Source organism: Macaca nemestrina, chromosome 8 (assembly GCF_043159975.1).
Source record: "Macaca nemestrina isolate mMacNem1 chromosome 8, mMacNem.hap1, whole genome shotgun sequence".
Lineage (NCBI taxonomy): Eukaryota > Metazoa > Chordata > Mammalia > Primates > Cercopithecidae > Macaca > Macaca nemestrina.
Window position 1 is genome coordinate 60,637,760 of NC_092132.1, and position 12,464 is coordinate 60,650,223.

Genomic DNA, 12,464 nt, shown 5'->3' on the forward strand with positions numbered 1-12,464 from the left:
CATACCAGCTTCGGCCAGGCATGGTGGCTCACACCTGTAATCCCAGCACTTTGGGAGGCTGAAGTGGGCAGATCACCTGAGGTCAGGAGTTTGAGATCAGCCTGTCTAACCCAGTGAAACCCCGTCTCAAAAATATACAAAACTAGCTGGGTGTGGTGGCACATGCCCATAATCCCAGCTACTCAGGAGGCTATGGCAGGAAAATCGCTTGAACCCAGGAGGCAGAGGTTGCAGTGAGCTGGGATCATGCCACTGCACACCAGCCTGGGAGACAGAGTGAGACTCAGTCTCAAAAACAAAAACAAACAAAAACAAACAACAAAACAACAAAACCCAGCTTCTATACAAAAGCTTCTAATCTCAGCCCCAGTGCTGTTTGGATGTAGTTGTGCTAACCATGCAAATCTGGTATCTTTCAACATCCATTGAGCAAGTATGAATCTTAAAGATGTGAGTCTGACCCTCTAGATCAGGTAAGCTAAATTCAATCTTTCTATCCAATTTCCCCGGCTTCATCAGTGCCGAATCCAAAGTATCAGGTCTGTTAGTGGCCATCAGCACTTAATATTGCCTTGATGATCAAAGCCATCCAACTGATGAATTAGTTCTCACATTTTTTCTCTGTACTTCATTGTCACCTCCAGCACCATCATCAAACTGAGCTCTTCCAATAGCATCAGTTTCATCAAAGAAGATAAGGCAGGTGTTTCTTGTTCTGGCCATTGGGAAGAGCTTATGAACCATTCCAGCCCCTTTGCAGGTATAGTTCTGTAAAAGTTCATATCCAATAATTCGATGAAGCAAGCATAAGTCCCATTTAGCAACCACCTGAGCACAGAGTGTCTTGCCTGTACCTAGTGGACCAAAGAGCACACTCTTGGGGGGCTCCATGCCAAGGTTAACAAATCTCTCTGGATGAAGTAGTGGGGTTTCAACTACTTACAATTTCTCAATCTGTTCCCTACAGCCACCAACATCGCTGTATATGACATCAGGTTTTTACTCCACTGGCATCATGGTAATTGTTGGGTCAATCTTAGAAAGCATGGGAATATGATTTTAATTCACATCAAATTTCATCCCTGCTTCAATGTCAGTAGATCCCTGAGGTCCACCACAAACTTAGCAATCTGCTACACACTGACAATGTATTTTGAGTTCTCAGAATCAGCATTTACTGTCTTTCTACACCTTGCAACCTGTAAACATTGTTCACCCTGGAGCATTTGCTTATTTGCAGCCAAATCCCAGAGTGCTGGTGGTGGCCAGGCTAGTGTCAGACTCTTTAATACTACTGAGATAATTTTCTTAAGGAGTTGTTGAATGTCATTCTCAACCTGCTTAATCTCCCTAGAATAAGTGCTCTGACCATGATTTTTCAGCAAGGCAGTATCCTCTTCATTCAGAGCTCAAAAGTGTTTGTCATCCTTCTCATCCTTTTTGATTTTCCACTGATCAGCACAGAGGTAATCCAGCGTTTTAAGAGATGCCAGTGATTCAGCTCCTTAGTGATTACACTGCCTTACTATTATTTCTTTTATGCACTGTTGCTAGTGAACTTTTAGCTTTCTGCAGGAAATGTGAAAGTAATAAAGAGACTCAAGAAAACTCCATGTTGAAATTGGTTTGTACATTTTTTATGACCTTTTGCAGCCTCCTTAAAAATTCTTTATCATGTGCTTGTTCATATTTAAAAATGCTACATTTGGCTGGGTGCAGTGGCTCACGCCTGTAATCCTAGTACTTTGGGAGGCCAAGGTGGGTGGATCATATTAGGTCAGGAGTTTGAAACCAGCGTGGCCAACATGGTGAAACCCTGGCTCTACTAAAAATATGAAAAAATTATCTGGGTGTGGTGGTGCATGCCTGTAATCTCAGTTACTCAGGAGGCTGAGGCAGGAGAATCACTTGAACCCAGGGTGTGGAAGTTGCAGTGAGCTGAGATCTCACCACTGCACTCCAGCTTGGGTGACAAAGTGAGACTCCATCTCAAAAACAAAAACAAAACAAAAACAAAACAACAAAACTACACTTGCAGGGCAGAGGAGGTCATTTGTATAGGAAGTAATTCATAAAACTGACAATTTAACTATAGTAATCAAGAGTTGTCCATTCCCATATAGACAATGTTAAAAAAAATGTGTGAATAGCAAAGTGCTTTTGTATAACTTATGATATCAGTGGAATTTGAAATTTAGAACTAATGATTTTTTTTTTCAGTTGGTTGGTAACTTAAGAGAAAAGTAATATCGCTTGAATTCACTCTGAAGCACACATCCAGAAAAATCTATAGCTCTAGCACTCCAGAGAAGTTCAACCTCCTATAAATGAAGAAATAGAAAGTGGTTTTATTTTCCACTTGTGCTGTACATAAGTTTATTTCTTGAAAAATGCTATCTGAGCTGAGTAAAGGGAAAGTAGCCTAGGCTAATAATTTAGGCTAGAAGTATATGAATTGAAGGTACATTGAAAATGTCATAAAAAAGTCATTTCATGTGGGAGTTCAGTTAGCCATCACTTTAAGAAGTTTTCTTTAAAAACAGCTTTACCTGAGAAAGCAGCTGATGTAATTGCATCTTTTATTTTCTTTTATTGCACAAAATATCAATACTGCTGGTTTTAAGCATTTTCTGTTCAGAAGCAATCTTTATTCTTTTCTATTTCCATTTTTATCACCAGTTTAAATTGTTAATAGAATGTTATAGGTACACTTTTCGGATTCAAAAAATCTCTAAAAAACACATTTTCTTGAGATAATTAAGAAATAGGCAAATTATTTATTCTTGATATTATAACATATCATTTCTTAGTAGGCAATCTATGCCTATTCCCACTTATACTTTCTTTTATTTCCTTTTAAGGTTATAAGTAGTACAATGACCAGGTTTAACTGTTTATATAATCTTCAATCTATACTTAGTGCTATATGAAAATAACTGGACCATGTTATTCAAAATACATTTTACAAACATAATAATTTTAACTTTTTATTAGTTTATTTAATAAAAGACAAATCAATATCACATTTTATTTTATCTGGGACATTGACAACTAGAGAAAAAAAAAGATAAAATCTTTTTGCTTCTTCATTCCTTTAATTCTTTATTTCTTCCTTTAAAGTACGAGACTGCATTATGGGCAGGGTGACTCACACCTGTAATCTCAGCACTTTGGGAGGCTCAAAAGGGTGGATCATGAGGTCAGGAGTTCAAGACTAGCCTGGCCAACATGGTGAAACCCCATCCGTACTAAAAATACAAAAATTAGCCAGGAATGGTGGCATGCACCTGTAGTCCCAGCTACTTGAGAAGCTGAGCAGAAGAATTGCTTGAACCCAGGAGACAGAGGTTGCAGTGAGCTGAGATCAGGCCACTGCACTCCAGCCTGGGTGACAAAGTGAGACTCTGTCTCAAAAAAAAAAAAAAAAATTCCTTTAATATGTAATCAAGCCCAAGCAATAAAAAATCTTTTGAAAGGATTATAACTTTTGCCTTCATTTCTATGTTTCCCCATAACTCTGAGCACAGAAGGGCCTTAATAATCATTTAGTTGAGGCTTAATGATGACATAACCAGCTATAATACAGCTTCTTGAAACCCAAAAGGCTGTTTTAGGATTGGGTGGGGACCTTAAATGGTCATTTGCTATTAAGCACGGTCACACTAAAATTCTAGAGACAGATTCAGTTATCTCATGGACTCATTGTGAACTCAGTTTGTTCACATAACAAAATGCTAACTGGGACATGGGATTTGGGAGCACACTGGGAATGTTAGGACATGGTTTTAATTGCAACATTCTCAAACTATCTGTAGGAAAAAAGGGGTTATGCCTACAACCAAGTTTTGTATATTTGCATACAAGCCACACACTAAGACCTATTTCTGCTGTATGGACATCTGCAAAATCTCAGGGACCACATGGAGAAGGGAATAAGCTGCATTTCTAATATAGCCATAGTATAAGCAACCCAAATTTGCTATCCATATCTCTACATTAGTGATTCCTGGTTTTTGCAATTGCAATTACTTGGATCAGAAAAAATCCAAAGGGAAAATATTCTTTCAAGTAAGGACATTTATAAAATATTATTGCTTATCACTATAATTTCATTTATTTATTATTTTCCCCCTTTTTCCAGCCTTATTGAGGTATACTTGACAAATAGCAGTTGGATATATTCAAGATATACAATGTAATGCTTTGATATACACATGCATTGTGAAATGATTGCCACATTAATTAACACATCAATTGCCTCACAGTTCTCTTTTTAGTTAGATTCACCAACTCATGTGCTCTTTTTGTTTGTGACCAATAATATTTTTCCTTTTTATTTGTACAAATCTATGGAGTACATGTGTAATTTTGTCACATGCATAGATTGTATACGGGTAAAGTCAGGGCTTTTAGAGTACCCATCACCTGAATAATACACATGGTGGAGAAGACGATCTAACATCTATGAACTGTGGTGAAAAGACAAGGAGAATATCTACAGAAAAGGGGGAACTCAAAAAGACAAACTTTTTTATGTGACCAAACACACAAAACAGTGAGGAATTCCACAGAGAAACAAAGTTGACCTTTCAGAGAAAAAGAGATGTTTGAATTTGATAATATTTGTATGAGCATGAAAATCATCAAATATTGGTTACTAAGTCAAAAATCAACTCCTAAAATTTCATTTTGTAATTCAGTTTTGAAAATATTCCTCAAGCATAAGCTAATTTTTATCTTTTTGAAGTAAATTTTAAACTAATATTTGGGGAATTAGTTCTATTCCATTCAGTTCTCCTATCTCCTATTTAAAGAGGCATTTGTAAGCCTCTATTAAGTCAAATTTCTTAAAAACATCAGTAGAAAAGTAATAGAATTGGTGGACTGGTTATACTTTAATACATATTTTTGAAAAAAGAGATTCTTCAAATAATCTCAAAAACCACCTAAGTCATCCAAAGTTACACTGTAATTTAAGGAATAAAAACATTTAATAAGCGTATTTTAAAAGTTTAGTGAAAAATTCAAGTTTATATTCAACTTAAATATTTATTTGCTAAGCTTTCAGAATAAAATGTATTTCTCAAACATCATGGAATTGGAAATACGATAAATCTTATTTGTTATGGGTTTTATGGTTTAAAAACCTTCAATTTAACAAGTTACAAACGTAATTACATTTTTAAGAACTCAGAGCTACTTAACAGTAGATGCAGTACATTTTATGTCTTCTTTTTTTTTCACATCTGCACTACTGGCGTATATCTTCTTATAATCAAATTTTAAATAAACATAGTAAGAATAAATCTAAGAAACAACTTTAACTCAAACTATGCTTACTTTGTATACAATTTGCTTTCAAAAATTTAAGAAGAAATGTATCTTCTTCTAAATGTTCTGTAATCTTGGATTTCATGCGTAATAACCTAGTAAGCCAGCATTGACTACACTAAGAGCTTAACAGAGGAAATTTTGTTAATCAAATTTTATTGACTATTCTCCATATGCTAAAAATATGCTAAGAATAAAAGACAAATGGTCCTGTCCACCTGGATTATACAGCCTTGATGAGATAATGATAAAAAGAATTACCTTTGAATACTTTTAAAGTACTGTGTAATCTTCCAGAGTATACAACTTGGCCTTTGGAAGAAGTAGGAAGAGCCAGAGAGAACTATAAAAGAATGCTGCGTTTAGAGTAATGTTGAAAGATAGGGCAGTCACACACAGCCAATATCATACTAAATGGGCAAAAGCTGGAAGCATTCCCCTTGAAAACTAGCACCAGACAAGGATGTCCTCTCTCACTACTTCTATTCAATATAGTATTGGAAGTTCCAGCCAGGGCAATCAGGCAAGAGAAAGAAATAAATGCATTCAAATAGAGAGGAAGTCAAACTATCCCTGTTGGCAGATGACATGATCCTATACCTAGAAAACCCCATTGTCTCAGCCCCAAAGCTTCTTAAGCTAATAAGCAACTTCAGCAAAGCCTCAGGATACAAAATCAATGTGAAAAAATTACTAGCATTCTTATACACCAACAACAGTCAAGCCAAGAGCCAAATAAGAAACGAATGCCCATTCACAATTGTCACAAAAAGATAAAATACTTAGGAATACAGCTAATTAGGAAGGTGAAAGATCTCTACAAAGTGAACTACAAACCACTGCTCAAAGAAATCAGAGATCACACAAATTTTAAAAATTCCATATTCATGGATAAGAAGTATCAATTTCATGAAAAGAGCAATTTGTAGATTCAGTGCAATTCACATTAAACTACCATTGCCATTCTTCACAGAATTATAAAAAATTATTTTAAAATTCTTATGAAACTGAAAGGGAACCCAAATTGTCAAGGCAATCCTAAACAAAAGAAACAAAACTGGAGGCATCACACTACCCAACTTCAAACTATACTACAGGGCTAGACTAACCAAAGCAGCAAGGTACTGGTGTAAGAACAGACACACAGACCAATGAAACAGAATGGAAAACCCAGAAATAAGACTGTACACCTACAATTATCTGATCTTTGACAAACCCAACAAAAGCAAGCAATGGGGAAAATATTCCCCATTCAATACATTGTGCTGGGATAATAGGCTAGCTATATGCAGAAGATTGAAACTGGACCCCTTCCTTACAACATATACAAAAATCAACTCAAGGTGGATTTTAAATGTAAAATGTAAAACTGAAACCTATAAAAATCCTAGAAGACAACCTAGGCAATACCATTTAAGATATAGGTATAAGCAAAAATTTCTTGACAAAGACACCAAAAGCAATTGTAACAAAAGCAAAAATTGAAAAAATGAGATTTCATTAAACTGAAGAGCTTCAGCATAGCAAAAGAGACTATCAACAGAGTAAACAGACAACCTAAAGAATGGGAGAAAATTTTTGCAGTTTACCCATCTGACAAAGGTCTAATATTCAGCATCTAAAGGAACTAAACACATTTACAATAAAACGAACAACCCCATTAAAAAGTAGGAAAATAACTGAACAGACACTTTTCAAAAGAAGACATACATGTGGCCACCAAGCATATGACAAAAAGCTTAACATCATTGATCATGCAAATCAAAATCACAATGAGATACCATCTAACACCAGTCAGAATAACTACTATGAAAAAGTCAAAAAATAACAAATGCTGGCAAGGTTGTGGAGAAAAAGGAACACTTATACACTGCTGGTAAGAGTGTAAATTAATTCAGCCTTTGTGGAAGACAGTGTAGATTCTCTGCAGATTTGACTAGTGCAATTACATGAACATATTTACAAAAACTGGAACTTTTTGGTTGATATGGTTTGGTTGTGTCCTCACCCAAATCTCCTCTTGAACTGTAGCTCCCACAATCCCCACTTTGTCATGGGAGGGACCTGGTGGGAGGTAACTGCATCATGGGGGCAGGTTTTCCTGTGTTGTTCTCATGATAGTGAAGAAGTCTCATGAGATCTGAAGGGTTTATAAAGGGCAGTTCCCCTGTACATGCTCTCTTGCCTGCCATGTAAGATGTGCCCTTGCTCCTCCTTTGCCTTCTGCCATGATTGTAAGACCTCCCCAGCCATGTGGAACTGTGAGTCCATTAAACCTCTTTTTCTTTATAAGTTACCCACTCTTGGGTATTTCTTCATAGCAATATGAAAATGGACTAATACAGTAAATTGGTACTAAGTAGTGGGGTGCTGCTGTAAAGATACCCAAAAATGTGGAAGTGACTTTGGAACTCGGTAACAGGCAGAGGTTGGAACAGTTGGAGGACTCAGAAGAAGACAGGAAAATGTGGAAATGTTTGGAACTTCCTAAAAACTTGAAGGGCTCATAAGACAAGATGTGGGAAAGTTTGAAACTTCCTAGAGAATTGCTGAATGGCTGTGACCAAAATGCTGATAATGATATAGACAATAAAGTCCAGGCTGAGGTGGACTCTGATGGAGATGAGGAACTTGTAGAGAAATGGAGGAAAAGTGACTCCTGTTATGCTTTAGCAATGAGACTGGTAGCATTTGACCCTGCCCTAGAGATCTGTGAAACTTTGAACTTGAGAGAGATGATTTAGGGTATCTGGTGGAAGAAATGTCTAAACCAAAAAGCATTAGAGATGTGACTTGGGTGCTCTTTAAAGCATTCAGTTTTATTCTTTCACAAAGACATGGTTTGGAACTGGAACTTAAGTTTAAAAGGGAAGTAGAGCATAAAAGTTTGGAAAATTTACAGCCTGACAATGCAATAGAAAAGAAAAACCCATATTCTGAGGAGAAAATCAAGCTGGCTGCAGAAATTTGCATAAGTAATATGGAGTAAATGTTAATTGCCAAGACAATGGGGAAAATGTCTCCAGGGCATGTCAAAGACCTTCTCAGCAGCCCCTCCCATCACAGGCCCAGAGGCCTAGAAGGAAAATATTGCTTTGTGGGCTGGACTCAGGCCTCTACTGCTGTGTGTAGCTTAGGTACTTGGTGTACTGTGTCCTGGCTGCTCCAGTCTTGACTAAACTGTGCCAAGGTATAGCTCAGGCCAGGGCTTCAGAGCGTGGGAGCCCCAAGCCTTGGCAGCTTTCATGTGGTGTTGAGCCTGTGAGTGCACAGAAGTAATGAATTGAAGTTTGGGAGCCTCTGCCTAGATTTCAGAGGCTGTATGGAAACGCCTGGATGTTCAGGCAGAATTTTGCTGCAGGGGTGGGGCCCTCATTGAGAACCTCTGACAGGGCAGTGTGGAAGGGGAAATGTGGGGTTAGAGCTCCCCTCCCAACACAGTCCCCACTGGGACACTGCTTAGTGGAGCTGCAAGAAGAGGGCCACCATCATTCAGACCCCAGAATGGTAGATCCACCAACAGCTTGCACTGTGTATGTGGAAAAGACACACACACTCAATGCCTGCCCATTACAGCAGCCAGGAGGGAGGGCTATATCCCGCAAAGCCACAGGGACAGAGCTGGCCAAGACTGTGGGAGCCCACCTCTTGCATCAGCATGACCTGGATGTGAGACATGGTGTCAAAGGAGATCATTTTGAAGCTTCAAGATTTGACTGCCCCGCTGGATTTCGGACTGACATAGGGTCTATAGACCCTTTGTTTTGGCCAATTTCTCCCATTTGGACATGTATTTACCCAATGCAGGTATCCCCATTGTATATAGGAAGTAACTAACTTGCTTTTGATTTTACAGGCTCATAAACAGAAGGAACTAGCCTTATCTCAAATGAAATTTTGAAATGTGGGACTTTGAGTTAATGATGAAATGAGTTAAGACTTTGGGGGACTGTTAGGAAGGCATGATTGGATTTGAAATGTGAGGATATGAGATTTGATAGGGGCCAGGGGCAGAATGATATGATTTGGCTGTGTTCTCACCCAAATCTCATCTTGAATTATAGCTCCCATAATCCCCATGTGTCTTAAGAGGGACCCAGTGGGAGGTAATTGAACCATGGGGGTGGGCTTTCCCATGCTGTTCTCATGATAGTGATTAACCCTCATGAGATCTGGTGGTTTTATAAAGGGCAGTTCCCCTGCACACACACTCTTGCCTGCTGCCATGTAAAACATACCTTTGCTCCTCCTTCACCTTCCACCATGATTATGAGGCCTTCCCAGCTATGTGGAAATGTGACTCCATTAAACCTCTTTTACTTTATAAATTACCCAGCCTTGGATATTTCTTTATAGCCATGTGAAGAATTACATAATACATTGGTATAAGACATTGTGACATTTTTTACATAATTTTTATAATCATTACTTTGAGGGAGATCAGATGTCTGACATTTCTCTTTCTCAAGGGATAGTCAACAGAAATTGCTAATTTGCATACAAGCATTGTGTTCAATATGAGTTGAATGTGCGGCAGAAAGAGTTGTGTAACTCCTCAAGTGGGAAAAGTATAAAAAACAACAAAAGAGCTTTGAAGTCCTTCATGTGTAATTTTAGGGGAAAAATATTAAAAGTGATGCTAGGCAGAGTGTCCATGACCAGGATCCCATTATCAGTGGGAAATTAGTACAAGAGGTGGGCGGTTATTATTAGTGTTTTTTTGTTTTTGTTTTTGTTTTTTCCCAGCATGAAATAGTCAGAGAAGATGCTTTAAAATGAAGAAAACAAAACAAAACAAAACAAAAAAACCCTGCTTCAGAGGAACAAGCTCTCAAGAATTTTGATGTCAAATAAGCAAGAATCAGCACCAATCCCCTTGGGGGTGTTTTGAGACTAAATTAAGAAAGATGAATATAAAGAGAGACTGAAAAGACTAGGAATCAGTGGAAATGAGCACTTCTAGTTTGCAAACTGCTCTATTTACAAAGAGGTTGCATCAAATAGCAAAATACTTGGTGTTTGATTGAAAATAAGTTATGCTTACTTTAATAAGTAGATAATTTTAGAGAATTTTTCATTTACAAAGCTATGGTATGAATCTAGGGCAGGAGTTGGACACACCTTCTCCATTAGTAATGGAAGTACACCATTTACTTGAGGTCTGGACTGTAAAAAGTGAATAGCCATCTTATATGATAGGGTGTTTTGAATCCTTGACATTTAAAAGTGAATGGCCATCTTATATGATAGGGTGTTTTGAATCCTTGACAATTTGCTGTGGACAGACTTGATCAAAAGCATGCTCAGCTCCACAATCTTAAGCAAATTAATGCAGGAACAGAAAACCAAATATCACATGCTCTCACTTATAAATGGGAGTTAAACACTGAGTGCACATGGACATAAAGATGGGAACAACAGACACTGTGGACTACTAGAGTGGGGAGAGAGGGAAAAGATTGTGGGCTGAAAAACTAACTATTGGGGACTATGCTCACAACCTGGATGCAATATACCCATGTAACAAACCTGCACAGGTACCCCCTCTATCTAAAATAAAAGTTGAAATTTTAAAAATGCTCAGAAGCACATGGGTGTTCCAAAATGGTAATGCCCAAATGGCCCTGCCCAAGCCCAGAGACTATTCATGATCAACTAGTGTCAACATTTAGTGAAAGGGATGAATACCTAATTACTTTGGTTTAACATACAGAGTCAAAGTATACCCAGTGAGATGGACTGTTCAGTGGTGATCTGACAAAATCAACACTAGGCTGAAAGTTGTGGCTGTGAATCTTAGTTATCTATTACTGTATTACATCATTTCAAAGGGTGGGACCAAGTTTTATTTTTCTATGTGTATCTTGAAAGACACATGAATATAATAGGCCTTGATAATCATTGAGTAAATGATTATGAATGAATGGATGGATGGATGGATGGATGGATATGTTGTTGAACACTTAACCTCAATAGCTCTCCTGTAAATTATCTGACATTTACCAGTAAATTTTTCGGATTCTTGATTGTCTACTTTTTATGTTCTGTAATTTTTTAAAAAAAATCCTTTAATATCCTTCTCTGTCTTATCAGGTTATTTCTGAGCTCTAACTACCCTACTTTGGTCTCACTCCATTATTGACCAAGCTCTAATAATAGTCATCATAAGCAAAATTATGTTGTCATCTTTAAATCCTTCCTCACATCCACTCACCAGAATGACTGTTCTATTGGTACAGTGTCTCAGTAATACATGCCTCTCTAATGCCAACTGTAATTACCCAAGTTTAGATAATAACTTTGTAAGTGACCTTGCTACCCCAACAAACTGACTCAAAGTGTCTTCTCAGCATAATGCTGGAACTCCCACCCATTCTATACTCTAACCACCTGGATCTACTACTACCTTTCCACTTTTAAATCACTGAGTCTTTGTCTTTATTACAGGTGTTCTGTTTTACATAATGCCCCAAGTCCCCACCCCCTGTTACATACATACACACACACCAAAGTTTTATTCCTTTAAGACCTTTACCAAAACTCACTCCATGACTATTTCTCTTTTTCACTCAGGCAGAATTTATTACTTTCTTGCTCTGGGCTCCAACAATAGCATTCATTACTCTATTGAAATAAGCTGAAGGACAATGTGAAATAAGGTTTTAATCCTGTTTGAATCCCTTAAACTAGCATAGTGACTATTCAGTAAGCATTTCCTGATTATCATATACCTTGACAGACACAGAACGCCATGAAATGAAGTGGTAATTTATAAAACGATTGCCTGCCATTATCACACACTTCTTCATCATCAAAGGAGTTAAGTCATGGAGGAAACAGCCTATAAACAGATGCCTTAGAGGATTAAAAATAGTAATGAAAAAGAATTTTAAAAGGCTGTTGTCTCTATGGCATGATTTTCCTGCAGACCACCATGCACTCCTCAGCCTATGTGGAATGTCCATTTTCTTGCTCATTATCAGAAAAGCACTGCCATCCTCCCTAGGTTATATAACTCTAGGCAAGTTTTCAGATTGATTCCCTAAACACCAGCTCCCACGAAGTTACTTGTTGGGCTGACTGGTTCTCAGTGTAGATCAGGAAAGGTATAAGATATATTGGTTACATTCTAT

The 12,464-nt window shown here is 37.6% G+C and overlaps 1 protein-coding gene and 1 pseudogene across 18 annotated transcripts in view; both read right to left on the reverse strand.

Moving 5' to 3' along the window:
- Positions 1-12,464, reverse strand: part of LOC105477129 (RALY RNA binding protein like) — a 733,794-nt gene that overhangs the window by 228,741 nt on the left and 492,589 nt on the right. The gene's annotated exons all lie outside the window — the stretch shown is intronic.
- The window catches only part of LOC139355814 (26S proteasome regulatory subunit 7-like), a 40,451-nt pseudogene continuing 27,987 nt past the window's right edge, over positions 1-12,464 (reverse strand).